The sequence below is a fragment of the Rhinoderma darwinii genome, chromosome 5 (assembly GCF_050947455.1).
Source record: "Rhinoderma darwinii isolate aRhiDar2 chromosome 5, aRhiDar2.hap1, whole genome shotgun sequence".
Classification (NCBI taxonomy): domain Eukaryota; kingdom Metazoa; phylum Chordata; class Amphibia; order Anura; family Rhinodermatidae; genus Rhinoderma; species Rhinoderma darwinii.
Genome location: NC_134691.1, coordinates 332,831,125 through 332,847,619, shown reverse-complemented (window position 1 = coordinate 332,847,619; position 16,495 = coordinate 332,831,125).

Here is a 16,495-nt window from a genome sequence, read left to right as displayed (position 1 = left end):
ACGTCAGGAGACAGTCACTGTCCACGGTGCTGAAAGCGTTAAACTGGTTCAGCACCATGGACAGTGACTTCCGCTCCGAAAATCCATGAACCTGTAAAAAAAAAAAGACGTTCTGACTTACCGATAACTCCGGTCCGACCTCCCGGGATGACAGTTCAGTCCAAATGACAGCTGCAGCCAATCACAGGCCAAGCACAGGCTGCAGCCAATCACAGGCTGCAGCGGTCTCATGGACTGCGGCGTCATCCTGGGAGGTGGGGCCGGATGGCAAGAGAGGGACGCGTCACCAAGGCAACGGCCGGGAGCCCGGACTGGGGGAAGCAGGAAGTTCTTGGTAAGTATGAAAGTCTTTTTATTTTCACAGGTTGGTGTATATTGTGATCGGCATTCACTGTCGAGGGTGCTGAAAGAGTTACTGCCGATCAGTTAGCTCTTTCAGCACCTTGGACAGTGACGGGCCTCGACTACCTCATCTCTATGATGGCGGCTGCGTGAAAATCACGCAGCCGCGCATCATGACACACGGAGCTGTCAAATGCCTTTTGCGCGTTTAAAACGCAACAAGGCTGCGTATACGCAGTGCATACGCCATGCATACGCGCGCAAAACGCAGCGTTTTTTGCGCGCGCAAAACGCATACGCTCGTGTAAATGAGGCCTAATACTGCCTCCTATATACAAGAATATAACTACTATAATACTGCCCCTATATACAAGAATATAACTACTATAATACTGCCTCTTATATACAAGAATATAACTACTATAATACTGCTCCTATATGCAATAACATAACTACTATAATACTGCCCCTATATGCAAGAATATAACTAATATAATACTGCCTCCTATATACAAGAATATAACTACTATAATACTGCCCCTATATACAAGAATAGAACTACCATAATACTGCCCCCTATACACAAGAATATAAGTACTATAATACTGCCCCTATATACAAGAATATAAGTACTATAATACTGCCCCTATATACAAGAATATAACTACTATTATACTGCCCCCTATATACAAGAATATAACTGCCAATATATACAAGAATATAACTACTATAATACTGCCCCTGTGTACAAGAATACAACTACCATAATACTGCCCCTTATATACAAGAATATAACTACTATAATACTTCCCCCTATATACAAGAATATAACTACTATAATACTGCCCCCCTATGTACAAGAATATAACTACTATAATACTGCTCCTATATACAAGAATATAACTAATATCATATTGCCCCTATATACAAGAATAGAACTAATATAATACTGCCCCTATATACAAGAATATAACTACTATAATACTGCCCCTATATACAAGAATATAACTACTATAATACTGCCCCCTATATACAAGAATATAACTACTATAATACTGCCCCCTATATACAAGAATATAACTAATATAATACTGTTCCTATGGACAAGAATATAACTACTATAATACTGCCTCCTATACACAAGAATATAACTACTATAATACTGCTCCTATACACAAGAATATAACTACTATAATACTGCCCTTATGTACAAGACTATAACTACTATAATACTGCCCCTATATACAAGAATATAACTACTATAATACTGCCCCCTATATACAGGAATATAACTACTATAATACTGCCCCTATATACAAGAATATAACTACTGTAATACTGCCCCTATATACAAGAATATAACTACTGTAATACTGCCCCTATATACAAGAATATAACTACTATAATACTGCCCCCTATATACAAGAATATAACTACTATAATACTGCCCCCTATATACAAGAATATAACTACTATAATACTGCCCCCTATATACAAGAATATAAATACTATAATACTGCCCCTATATACAAGAATATAACTACTATAATACTGCTCTCTATATACAAGAATATAACTACTATAATACTGCCCCTATATACAAGAATATAACTACTATAATACTGCTCTCTATATACAAGAATATAACTACTATAATACTGCCCCTATATACAAGAATCTAACTACTATAATACTCCTATTTACAAGAATATAACTACTATAATACTGCTCCTATGTACAAGAATATAACTACTATAATACTGCCCCTATGTACAATAACATAACTACTATAATACTGCCCCCTATGTACAAGAATATAACTACTATAATACTGCCCCTATGTACAATAACATAACTACTATAATACTGCTCCTATGTACAAGAATATAACTACTATAATACTGCTCCCTATGTACAATAACATAACTACTATAATACTGCCCCCTATGTACAAGAATATAACTACTATTATACTGCCCCCTATATACAAGAATATAACTACTATAATACTGCCCCCTATATACAAGAATATAACTACTATAATACTGCCCCCTATGTACAAGAATATAACTACTATAATACTGCCCTTATGTACAAGACTATAACTACTATAATACTGCCCCTATATACAAGAATATAACTACTATAATACTGCCCCCTATATACAGGAATATAACTACTATAATACTGCCCCTATATACAAGAATATAACTACTGTAATACTGCCCCTATATACAAGAATATAACTACTGTAATACTGCCCCTATATACAAGAATATAACTACTATAATACTGTCCCTATATACAAGAATATAACTACTATAATACTGCCCCCTATATACAAGAATATAACTACTATAATACTGCCCCTATATACAAGAATATAACTACTGTAATACTGCCCCTATATACAAGAATATAACTACTGTAATACTGCCCCTATATACAAGAATATAACTACTATAATACTGCCCCTATATACAAGAATATAACTACTATAATACTGCTCCTATGTACAAGAATATAACTACTATTATACTGCCCCCTATATACAAGAATATAACTACTATAATACTGCCCCCTATATACAAGAATATAACTACTATAATACTGCCCCCTATGTACAAGAATATAACTACTATAATACTGCCCCCTATGTACAAGAATATAACTACTATAATACTGCCCCCTATGTACAAGAATATAACTACTATAATACTGCCCCTATGTACAAGAATATAACTACTATAATACTGCCCCCTATATACAAGAATATAACTACTATACAGGGGCGTAGCTAAAGGCGCATGGGCCCCGATGCAAAAGTTCTTATTGGGCCCCCCCCCCGCCCCCCGCAAACTTCTCATGGCCGACGGTCCGCAGCTTTCAGCTGCATCGCTGGGTCTCCTAAATGACCCAACAATGCAGCACTAGCAGCCGGGGCGTAACTAAGGCTGGGTTCACACACCCTATTTACGGACGTAATTCTGGCGTTTTAGCATTGAATTACGTCCGAAAATGCGGCTCAAAAGCGTTGGCAAACATCTGCCCATTCATTTGAATGGGTCTTACGATGTTCTGTGCCGACGGTCATTTTTTTACGCGCCACTGTCAAAAGGCTGCGCGTAAAAAAGAAGCCCGCGTCAAAGAAGTGCCTGTCACTTCTTCAGACGTAAATGGAGCCATTTTCCATGGACTCCATAGAAAAACAGCTCCAATTACGTCCGTAATGGACGCAGCGAAAGACGCCTGCACGTGCCATTACGGCTGAAATTACGGTGCTGTTTTCTCCTGAAAACAGCACCGTAATTTCAGCCGTAACAGACGCTGCCGTGTGAACATACCCTCAGGGCTTAAAATGTCAGGGGAAATAGCCCCAATACATATGTGTCCGCCCAAAAATTTTTTGTGTATATGAGACAGCATAGCATATCTATAGCACTACGACCCTATAAACTATGGATAGGATTAGATACAGTGGCTCAGCAGACAGTATCACACATGATAGGATTAGATACAGTGGCTCAGAAGGCAGTATCACACATGATAGGATTAGATACAGTGGCCCAGCAGACAGTATCACACATAATAGGATTAGATACAGTGGCTCAGCAGACAGTATCACACAAGATACGATTAGATACAGGGCACAGCAGACAGTATCACACATGATAGGATTAGATACAGGAGCACAGCACAGTATCACACATGATTGGATTAGATACAGGGCCCAGCTCGCTGACATTGCGGCTCCAGCGCTGGACCCAGGATAGTTAAGAATAATAATTTTGCTTCTTTGTGTTACTGATTATTATTGTGTGTTTGTGTTTTTTTTACAGGTTCGGTTGTTGGACTTCGGATTCGAGGACTTCAATGACGGCGTTTTTTTTATTCTCAATAAAATGGTTAGGCCCCATGCACACGACCGTGCCAGCAATCACGGCCCGCGATTGCGGGCACGGCCGGCCGCTGACTGACAGCCGCATTTTCGGGCCGTGCTCCCATACAAAGTATGGGAGCACGGCCCGCAAAATGCGAAAGAACGGACATGTTCCATAATTCCCGGAACATTTCCACGCCACTGACACCCTTCCGTAGTGCTACGGAAAGGTGTCAGTGTTCAATGAAAATGAATGGCTCCGTTTTTGCGGACCGCAATTGCGGTCCGCAAAAACGGAGGTTTTTTTGCTGTCGTGTGCATGGGGCCTTAATGAGGGTTGTGTTTTTTTATTTCAATAAAATATGTTTTCTATGTGCTTGTATCTTTCTAAACTTTATTATCACCGCCTTAGTAATGGCCGCCGGCTGATTGACAACCTCCATTACTAAGGCGAGGCTTAATGTTAGCAGGTGCAGAGGCTACACTAACCCCCATTATTACCCCGGTACCCACCGCCACCAGGGGTACTGGGAAGAGCCGGGTACGAACCAGTACCCGACCATCTGTAGTGATAGATTGTGATCCCAATGGGGACAGTAAAAAAGTGGACCTCTGTACAGCGCTGCGTAATATGTTGGCGCTATATAAGTAACTGAAATAAATAAATAAATAATAATAAATAATGGGCAGGCACCGGGGTGGCCGCAGGCTGGTAGTATTAGGCTGGGGAAGGCCAAAAACAGTGGCCCTTCCCACCCTTGTAATGCTGCCTGCTGCTGCTGTGTTGCATCTGGCTGGTTATGAAAATTGTTAGTTCGTTCGTTCGTTCCAATTATTATTATTTTTTTTTATTTTTTTAAATGACGTGGGGTCCCCCCCCCATTTTTCATAACCAGCCAGATACAATAAAGCAGCAGCAGCCTAGCATCACCAGGGTGGTAGGGGCCACTGTTTTTGGCCTTTCTCCTCCTGATAATACCAGCCTGCGGCCACCCCAGTGACCGACCATCACTACAGATGGTCAGGTACTGGATCGTACCCGGCTCTTCCCAGCACCCCTGGTGGCGGTGGGTACCGGGGTAATAAAGGGGGTTAGTGTTAGCCTCTGCATCGGCTAACACTAAGCCCCGCCTTAGCAATGGATGCTGTCAATCAGCCGGCGGCCATTACTAAGGCGGTAGTAATATAGTTTAAAAAAAAACACAAAGACATAGAAAAAATATTTTATTGAAATCAAAAAAAAAAAACACAACCCTCGTTAACCATTTAATTGGTAATAAAAAAAAAAAAAACGTCATCGAAGTAGTCCTGGAATCCGACGTCGTCCAACGACCGAACCTGTAAGAAAACACACAAAAAATGATTAGTAACACGTGTGTTAGGCTTAGATACAGGGCCCATGTGTGATACTGTCTGTGGGACCCTGTATCTAAGCCTACCACAACTTAGGCTTAGATACAGGGTCCAGCAGACAGTAATCTTATACAGTATAAGATTACTGAGTGCTGGGGCCCTGTATCTAAACCTACAGTGTGGTAGGCTTATATACAGGGCCCATCAGACAGGATCACACATGGGCCATGTATCTAAGCCTATCATGTGATTGGCTTAGATACAGGGCCCAGCAGACAGGATCACGCATGGGCCATGTATCTAAGCCTACCATGTGATTGGCTTAGATACAGAGCCCAGCAGACAGGATCACGCATGGGCCATGTATCCAAGACTACCATGTGATTGGCTTAGATACAGGGCCCAGCAGACAGGATCACACAATCTGTGATCCTGTCTCATGGGCCCCCTAAGCCTGCTACATCGTAGGCTTAGGGGTTGTACAGTCCCTAAACATTGATGGCCTATCCTCAGGATCGGCCATCAATAGCTGATGTGTCTCTTGGGACCCGCAAATCAGCTGTTTTGAAGGGGCCGCAGCACTCGTACGAGAGCTGCTTCCCCTTCATTTCACTACTCGCCCACACTGTGAATCTCCGACACGGATTCACAGTGTGACCGGAATGAAGTGACAGGAATGAAGGGGAGCAGCTCTCGTACGAGTGCTGCGGCCTCTTCAAAACAGCTGATTGGCGGGTCCCGGGAGTCGGACCCCGCCAGTCAGGGCTAACCTTACCTTCCTCTCCGGCCGCGGCGGGAGTTCTGTCGTCTCGATGGTGTGCGCGGCACATAGCGCTGTGACGTCATGCGCTGCGCACAGCGCTTGAAGTCAAGACCACCGCTGCGATCCGGAACCAGGAAGGTAAGTAAAGTATGTTACTATAGTAACAGGGGCCCGCGGCCCGAGTTACTATAGTAACTTTTTATTGATGTGGTGCGGGGGGCTGTGGGCCCCCTGGCTTCGGGGCCTGGTCGCAATTGCGACCGCTGCGACCCCTATAGCTACGCCAGTGCTACTATAATACTGCTCCGATATACAAGAATATAACTACTATAATACTGCCCCCTATATACAAGAATATAACTACTATAATACTGCTCTCTATATACAAGAATATAACTACTATAATACTGCTCCTATATACAAGAATATAACTACTATAATACTACTCTCTATATACAAGAATATAACTACTATAATACTGCCCCCTATATACAAGAATATAACTACTATAATACTGCCCCTATATACAAGAATATAACTACTATAATACTGCCCCCTATATACAAGAATATAACTACTATAATACTGCCCCTATATACAAGAATATAACTACTATAATACTGCCCCTATATACAAGAATATAACTACTATAATAGTGCCCCCTATATACAAGAATATAACTACTATAATACTGCTCTCTATATACAAGAATATAACTACTATAATACTGCCCCTATATACAAGAATATAACTACTATAATACTGCCCCCTATGTACAAGAATATAACTACTATAATACTGCCCCCTATGTACAAGAATATAACTACTATAATACTGCCTCCTATATACAAGTATATAACTACTATAATACTTACCCTATATACAAGAATATAACTACAATACTACCCCTATATACAAGAATATAACTACAATACTACCCCTATATACAAGAATATAACTACTATAATACTGCCCCCTATATACAAGAATATAACTACTATAATACTGCCCCTATATACAAGAATATAACTACTATAATACTGCCCCTATATACAAGAATATAACTACTATAATACTGCCCCTATATACAAGAATATAACTACTATAATACTGCCCCCTATATACAAGAATATAACTACTATAATACTGCTCCTATATACAAGAACATAACTACTATAATACTGCCCCCTATATACAAGAATATAACTACTATAATACTGCCCCTATATACAAGAATATAACTACTATAATACTGCCCCTATATACAAGAATATAACTACTATAATACTGCCCCTATATACAAGAATATAACTACTATAATACTGCCCCTATATACAAGAATATAACTACTATAATACTGCCCCTATATACAAGAATATAACTACTATAATACTGCCCCTATATACAAGAATATAACTACTATAATACTGCCCCCTATATACAAGAATATAACTACTATAATACTGCCCCTATATACAAGAATATAACTACTATAATACTGCCCCTATATACAAGAATATAACTACTATAATACTGCCCCTATATACAAGAATATAACTACTATAATACTGCCCCCTATATACAAGAATATAACTACTATAATACTGCCCCCTATATACAAGAATATAACTACTATAATACTACTCCCTATGTACAAGAATATAACTACTATAATACTACCCCCTATATACAAGAATATAACTACTATAATACTGCCCCCTATATACAAGAATATAACTACTATAATACTGCCCCTATATACAAGAATATAACTACTATAATACTGCCCCCTATATACAAGAATATAACTACTATAATAATACTGTTCCTATGGACAAGAGTATGGATGTAAATTTTGAGAATTTTCATATTGGAGTGGAATTTTTATTTCTCGTTTACACTGACATTCTTAGGGCATGTTCACACGGCTTATTTTTGACCGCTTTTCGGGGCCGTAAGCTGCCGAAAAATCGAAAGCAGAACGCCTTCAAACATCTGCCCATTGATTTCAAAGGGAAAACCGGTCGCGTAAAAAAACACCCGCGAAATAGAAGTGCATGTCAGTTCTTGAGACGTTTTTGGAGACGTTTTGCATTGACTCTACTGAAAACCTGCCTCGAAAAACGCGAGTTTGATTAAGAAACGGCTGAAAATCAGGAGCTGTTTTCCCTTTTTTGCTAAGCGTGTGAACAGAGCCTTACTCTACAGTACATTTCCGGTTGTTCTGAGCAGTTTGTCTTGTGTCCTTAGTACATCTTGTATTCCACTTTGAGATGCAATTGAAAAGAAATAGGCCTCGGCTTCTGGCCCTTCTCCAAGAAACCTACTTGAAAAGTGCCTGACGTCCACAGCGGAGCCCAAAGGGCCAATCGTAATGGGAACAAAGTGTTTTCAATGAGAACGAGCACATTAAAAAACATGTTGTTTCTCTGTAGGGATGAAGATGTGAAAATTCTCTGAAATCATTAAAAGGAGAAGAGAAGGACTTTTCTTAAGAATCTCCCTGGAAATCAGATGTCAATTGGGGATATAGTCTGGTCAGTGCGAAGCGGTGGAAAACAATCAATCAGTAATGTAAGACAATGGGGGAGACTTATCAATAGTGTTGTGAAGTTACAAGTCGCCAAATGGTGCAAATTGCGTCAAATTTATTCAAGTAGTGCAAGTGCCATAATATTTCAGCCGCAAATTTTCAGGTCTATTATATACATTTCTCTCCCTTAAAGGGGTTGTACACAAATAGAAAAACATGGCTTCTTTATTCCAAAAACAGCACCACACCTGTCCATGGCTTGTATGTATTCACTTCAATGGAGCTCAGCTGCAATACCAGACACAACCCATAGCCAGATGTGGTGCTGTTCCTAGAAGCAGCAGTTTTCTAACCCTGGATAACCCCTTTAGGTCACCTCATGGCTGACATACCTTCTTCACGAAATTTTTTTGCCCCAAGAAATGTTGCACAAATTCAAGTGGTCAAATTTTAAGGGGTTCTCCAAGACTAGAACGTGAATGGCTTATCTTTTGGATAAACCATCAATGTTTGATCGGTGGAGATCTGATCTCAGTGACCCACGGCAATTAGCACAATGGAAGTCACGTCCCTTTCAGGGCCTCACATCTCTCCGTCACTTAATCCCATAGCTAATCTTTGGCCGTAGCGGTGACGTTCTGTACCAACTGATATCACCACTGTGGACAGGGATTGAAGGTGGGGCGCCATTGTGGTGCTAAAGCCAGAGGGGGCTGGGAGCAGGAAGCATGGGCACAATGGGCATTCTAAAAGGTGAGCATATTTAGAGTACCTAATTTAAAGTCTCTGTTTCCATTTTATTAAAGGTCATCACTTTCAGATCAATGGGGGTCTGATCTCTGGTACACACCCCCCCCCCCCCGCCCGCCCGCCCGCCACCACCACCAACTATACAGGAAACTGCCGCACGAAGTGAATAGGACTGAGCCGCAGTACCACAACAAAACGGTGATGTGCCTTAGTAAACAATGAAGGGGCCCCTTCTTGCGAGGTGGTGCCATCAGACCCTCACAGATCAGGTATTGATGTCCTATACCAAGGATAGGCGGTCAGTATTACAGACCAGCAAACACCCTTTAAATAATATCTACAAACAGATCAGGCGCTCCGGAATGCAGAACATTTAGGACACGTTCAGACGAGTTTTTTTCGCAGCAACCGTTGGTGCAGATTTGGGGCAATTACGCAATGAATCTGCAGCAACATTTGCATATTTGACAGGTAATTCAGACGTTGCAGATATCACAGCGGACTTGCCACAGATTTCAGTTTTTGCATTGCAAAGGCTGAAATCCGCAGTGAAATTCCGCTTCTTCTCCGCAACAGACAGTGCATGCTGGGAGGGAAAATTCCGCACCACAGCCTATGGTCCGCAGCGGAGTTTTCCGCAACATCTGAACTAACTTGCCTAAAAATGCATTGAAACAAATGTAAAAAAACGGCCGCAGGAGAATTCCACAGCAATTCCGCCACGTGTGAAAATTCCCTATTTCAGTCTCAGAAATAACGGCACCAACTGTTCCTTTCTATCAGGAAGACGCAGATCTGGACGTGCAGAAATCTTCTGCAGATACATTCAGCTCGCTCTGGCGCGGCTTCAGCTAATTTTCTGTTGTAGACTGAACAGGAGATAACACATTCACCACAAAACGGGTCACGCGCCGGTAACGATGACATGAGATGGCACGGGAACAAGCTGCAATATGTGCACACTGATAACCAAGACGAATGCAGGAGCAGTCGCTCCAATGAAGACATTTTTTTAATGCTACAAAAATTGACGACTTTTTTTTGCAAACTTTTTATATATTTTTGGTTTAAATTACTTCCTTGTTCCGTTTCACGTAACCTCTAACAAATATAAATTAAAAAAAGGAAAATATAACCAATTTTGAATTTGATAATGTTTTAATAGAAGATTCGAATACAACAAAAATGGGTATTAAATGTATAAAATAAACATAAAACAATACACAAGAACAATAATGTTTTATGTTTATAATTTCAATTTTCCTGACCTCAGCATGCCCTCAAAGCCTCACTTCCTAACAGAGACGAGCGCAGTTCCATACCCTGGATGAGGTTGGGTTATAATAAAAGGGGTACTCCGACTACAGGGGCATAGAGGTGGCAGTTATACCTGGGCCCTGAAAGGGCCCAAAGATCCCCTTCCCACATAATAAGACACCAGTGTTGTAAATGGCACACAGTAGGTGGGGGCCCAGTTAAGATTTTGCACTGGGGCCCAAGAGCTTGACGTTACGCCTGTGTATTTGGTAGATTTTTATGAGAATTGCTGTAGTAACAACCCTGTGGGCCCCGCTCTGCTGTTATTAGAACTATTTTATAGACCCCACTACCTGATTGGCACATCATGGACCATTCCCAAGAGGAGGACACAATATTATGGGCACTTCTCCACTGATTACTGTAGCATTACTAATTTGGCCGACACTTCTGTGATCCTATTGTGGGGACAGTCTGCTGTGTAACTGGGTTGAGAACACTTGGTTGTCTTTGGAGGTGTGGCCAAAATAGAAAAAAAAAAAGGGGCTGGGTTCAGGTGGGGCTTACAGGGGAAATATTTTTTTTGGACCTCCTGATTCTAGGCTTTGATTATGGCTCCATTAGCCTTTTCCCCCACCACCCTAGTGTTACTGAGGAACATCTCCAAGCTTAAGGAGGCTCTGTCACCAGATTTTGCAACCCCTATCTGCTATTGCAGCAGATCGGCGCTGCAATGTAGATTACAGTAACGTTTTTATTTTTAAAAAACGAGCATTTTTGGCCAAGTTATGACCATTTTCGTATTTATGCAAATGAGGCTTGCAAAAGTCCAAGTGGGCGTGTTTAAAGTAAAAGTCCAACTGGGCGTGTATTATGTGCGTACATCGGGGCGTTTTTAATACTTTTACTAGCTGGGCGTTCTGATGAGAAGTATCATCCACTTCTCTTCAGAACGCCCAGCTTCTGGCAGTGCAGATCTGTGACGTCACTCACAGGTCCTGCATCGTGTCGGCACCAGAGGCTACAGTTGATTCTGCAGCAGCATCAGCATTTGCAGGTAAGTAGCTACATGGACTTACCTGCAAACGCCGATGCTGCTGCAGAATCATCTGTAGCCTCTGGTGCCGATGTGTCCTCGCTCGTCTGACACGATGCAGGACCTGTGAGTGACGTCACAGCGTGATCTCTCGAGAACACGGCTGTGTCTGCACTGCCAGAAGCTGGGCGTTGTGAAGAGAAGTGGATGACACTTCTATACACAACGCCCAGCTAGTAAAAGTAGTAAAAACGCCCCGATGTACGCACATAATACACACCCAGTTGTACTTTTACTGTAAACACACCCAGTTGTACTTTTGCAAGCCTCATTTGCATAATTACAAAAATGGTCATATCTTGGCCAAAAATGCTCGTTTTTTAAAAATAAAAACGTTACTGTAATCTACATTGCAGCGCCGATCTGCTGCAATAGCAGATAGGGGTTGCAAAATCTGGTGACAGAGCCTCTTTAAGAGCAATAACCGGAGATCCATCAGTAGTGTTGAAACAAGACATTGCAATATTGCAGCCGCAGGCAACATAGAAAGGGCATAATATTGGAGTTCTGCTTTCAACGATGAGGAAGAACACATACGTTAGATTTCACACGTGCTATCAAATAACATCTCCATGATGAAGAAGATACAGATCTCAGACTTTTTGAGGATTGATCTGATAGGTTTCCCTCCTAGATGACAGAAGCCACCGAGCACCACATTGGAGTCCACCGAATATCGCCTAGAAGAGATTTTCTGTGTAATAGAAGTCCAGCAAGTAGCCCATCCATCATCCAACCAGCAGCTCTCTATTGTATAAGACATTTCCACCAACGCACTGGATACAGTAGGGTCAGACAGCACATGGACTGTTAGCCTTTAGGCCCATTGTCAAATCTTAACATTCACCTAAGGGTAGTTTCACAAAAACAAGTGTTTTTTATTTTGTTTTTTTTTAGGAAAAATGCTTCTTTTGTGGCGTTTCTGAAGTCGATTGTGCAGGTTCTTTTTATTCTCTATTTACAGTCCACAGAAAACGCTGCTAATGTGTCCGTATTTATAGTTGCGATAAACACATCACTTAATTTTGGGTTTTTAAAAAAAGGGGGATTTTTTTTCCTCCCTTCGACCTTTCCAATCACATCTCTGGTAACAGCTTCGGAAGACGTGGGTAGAAATTTCCCCTAATTATGTATCGGAAACAAGTTTATATTCCATTTGCAGAAATTATGTACCGTTGGACGTCGTCGTATCTCTTTTTTCATAACATTTCCATTCATTATGCATTTTACATGTATTTACAAATTTTTAATTGTACGCAAATTTTTTATTTTTTTGCAAAAACACCAATTTCTTACAGATTCTAAACTTTTGCAGGCTTGTCTATATAGATCGCGTACACGTCCTGATGGTGAAACTGCTCCATCCATTAATGGACCTCAAAAGACTATACAAAACAGCTTCTCTTCTAAGGGTATGTTCACACGGCCTATTTTCAGGCCGTAGACGCCCTGAAAATACGGAGGCGTTCAGCCTCCAAACATCTGCCCATTGATTTCAATGGGGAAAACCGGCATTCCGTTTCCACGGGGTGTTTTTTTACGTGGCCGGTTTTTAAAAAACATGCGTAAAAAAAAGTGCATGTCACTTCTTGAGCAGTTTTTCATTGACCATAGAAAAACAGCTGCAAACATGGCCGCAAAAAAACGGCTGAAAATCAGGGTCTGTTTTCCGACAACAGCTCCGTATTCACAGCCGTTTTTTGTTAAGCGTGTGAACATAGTCGAAGACTTCTGCCTTCTCTTTTGGACCCATTTTGCAGTCTTTTTGCCACTGTGTGAGGTCGTTTTCTCCCCTAGAAGAAAATTGGAGGTACCGTAGATTCCTATTGTGATCCCAAATAGGTCTGTGTGCCTGAGGTCATACTTTGAATAGGATCCCCATCATGAGATTTTATTAGTCATAAAAAAAAAAAAAAATTTAAATGAAAAAAAAAAGAAGACAGGAGACAATTTTGCTTTATACTAATAACTTTATTTAAATAAAGACACAAGAACCTCTATACTGAAAAAAATACAAAACAAAAGCCACACGTCTTTTTTCTGAAGCAATTTTGTGTGGTAACTGGAATACTGTAAAGCACGTCGGCTAAAAATAACAGTACAACTATGTACAAATCTCATTAACAAAAAAATAAAAAATTATTCTACAGCGGTTTAGGATACACTGGAACGAGGATTGCTAGGACGTGTACATAAAGTCGGGAGAGATTATTCTACAACCTTGATTTAACATACTCAATGGAGGTCAAAAAGAAGGGGCATTAGGGTTACTAAAAAAATAAAATAAAAATGCACAGGAAAAAATTAAAAATTAAAAAAAAAGTGAAACTGTAGCATCTCAGAGGTGTGTACAGGACAAAGCAACATTATTCTGCTTGAGTGACATTCATAACGCACGATGGTTCTTAATGGGAATTGTAAATAACAAAAACTAGGGGCAAAAAAAAAAGTTTGACTTCCAGATTACAAATGATCTGTCCACAGTCCCGTTCACACGTTCAAATTATTATTTTTTCCATTTTTCAAGACCTGAGATTAAATTGCAATAAGCGCCATTCCTTTCTGCAGTGTTTTTTTTTTCTTCTAAATACCGTAAGAACCGGCTTTACCCACAAAAACTGCTACTTAGGCTTAAACAAGTATAAAAATATAAATAGAAAAAACAAATTAAATATCTCAATTCTCCACCTGTGGTCCAATATAGACATTTTTTGTAATTTTTTTAACAATCATTCAAAAACAACAGCAATCGGGAATCATTGAGAACAGCCAAAGGCAATATTGTACAGGAAGATCAAATAGAAGAGAATGTACGAAACAGGAATAAAGTTTTCTTTACATTAAAAGTGTGCAAAAACCCAAAAAAAAGTTCATCTACTTCTAGGAATTTTGGTACGGGACGTGGCGCGCTGGGCCACGTGTTACAAGCAGTGGCAAAGCACAGGGTGTGGGGAAAGTACAGACAAAAATTATTAGATCTGATTGTAGGAAAAGTTCATCTTAAGTGAGTGCTCAAAACTATAAAAATAGATCTCACCTCTCGGGTGGGCTTTAGATATTTTTGATTAGCAAGAATTCAGTGTATTGCTTGTGCTAGCTGTCAAAATGACTTTTTTTGTTCTTTGTGCAACAATTTATTTTTTTTCCCTGAAGAAAAACCGCAAATTATAAAATTAACTTGAACTTTAATTTCAGTTGCAAAAAAAAAATAAAAAATTCCAAAAACCATGGTGGTGCTAAAGTGGATGGAAAACACACTTACTGAGTTAAGGGGTACGCTAAAATAAAAATGCATAAACATGGCTCGCATTAGGCCTTGATCACGTGAGCGTAGCTGCTCACCTTTTTTACTTATCTTGGATATGCGATGGATCCATTTAGTTTACAGATTTGCAACAGATTAGCCGATCCATTTCGTGAAAACCCATTTAACAAAAACGTAAAAATTATTCCAAATAAAAACAAAATGCATTTGTTTAAGAATTTGTCCAATCCCACAAAAAAGAAAAAAAAAACAACAAACCTATAAAACAAAAAACACCTACATACCCGCCAAACTCATTAGGGCCCATTCACATAGCTGTGCCTTCAGTCCATGTTCCAACTGTATATTTGCTGGCAAAGACTTAAACAGATCCCAGCAGTGAAAAGTAGGGCAACCTGAATGAGCCCTTAACCCTTTAGGACCGTTGTGTAGGGTACATAGACCCCCTATGGAACTATCCTATGCTAGAGCTGCAGATCCAGGCTGTAAGACAACTGAATTGTAATAGAGATTGTATGAGCAAGTAGAGTTTGTCAATTGCTCGGTCATATTTTTCTATTTCTGAAGAACCCCTTTAAGGCAACATTGAATTTTTTATTTTCCTTACTAGGAACCAGTAATATCACTGCGTATGAGGCATCATTTGCTTTGTACCAAAAAAATCTCACTCATTCCTGGTCAATAAAAAGACCAGACGACAGGGTGAATAGATTAATTCTACCTCGGTTTATCCTTCAGACTGGCTAGATCACCCACCAATGGGAAAGAAGGTCATTCAACGCAAGGCCACTTCTTAGAAATACCGGCCACAAATTAGAATAGTGCTGTGTGAACATTAGAATAGTCTTTAGACTATTCTGGAAATAGGGTAGTGGTTTTGGGGGTAGAAAATTTGAGAAGAGGGTTGACTAGACCACTGTACATTGATGCATTCTACAAGGCTTGCTGGTTCTTACTGGTGACCCGTGTCCAGGACATTCATTGTTTTGGAACCCAATCAAAATGGGAATGTCACAGATGAAAAAAAAAAAAAGGTTGTAAGTATTGAGATCTCAAATGTGGTTTACATTCCAAGTTACCTGAGATTTAGACTTCAGCTGAAGTACCTGAAAAATAATCCTTAGGACGGGCAACTGTGCAACTAATGTGGCGTTTGGGTTATTTCGACCATCTTCTGTTCTACCCACATCCCCATGAGAAATTGTGGGTGGAGGGGGTCACTTCATACAAGACAACCTTCCTCCCCCCTAAGGCTG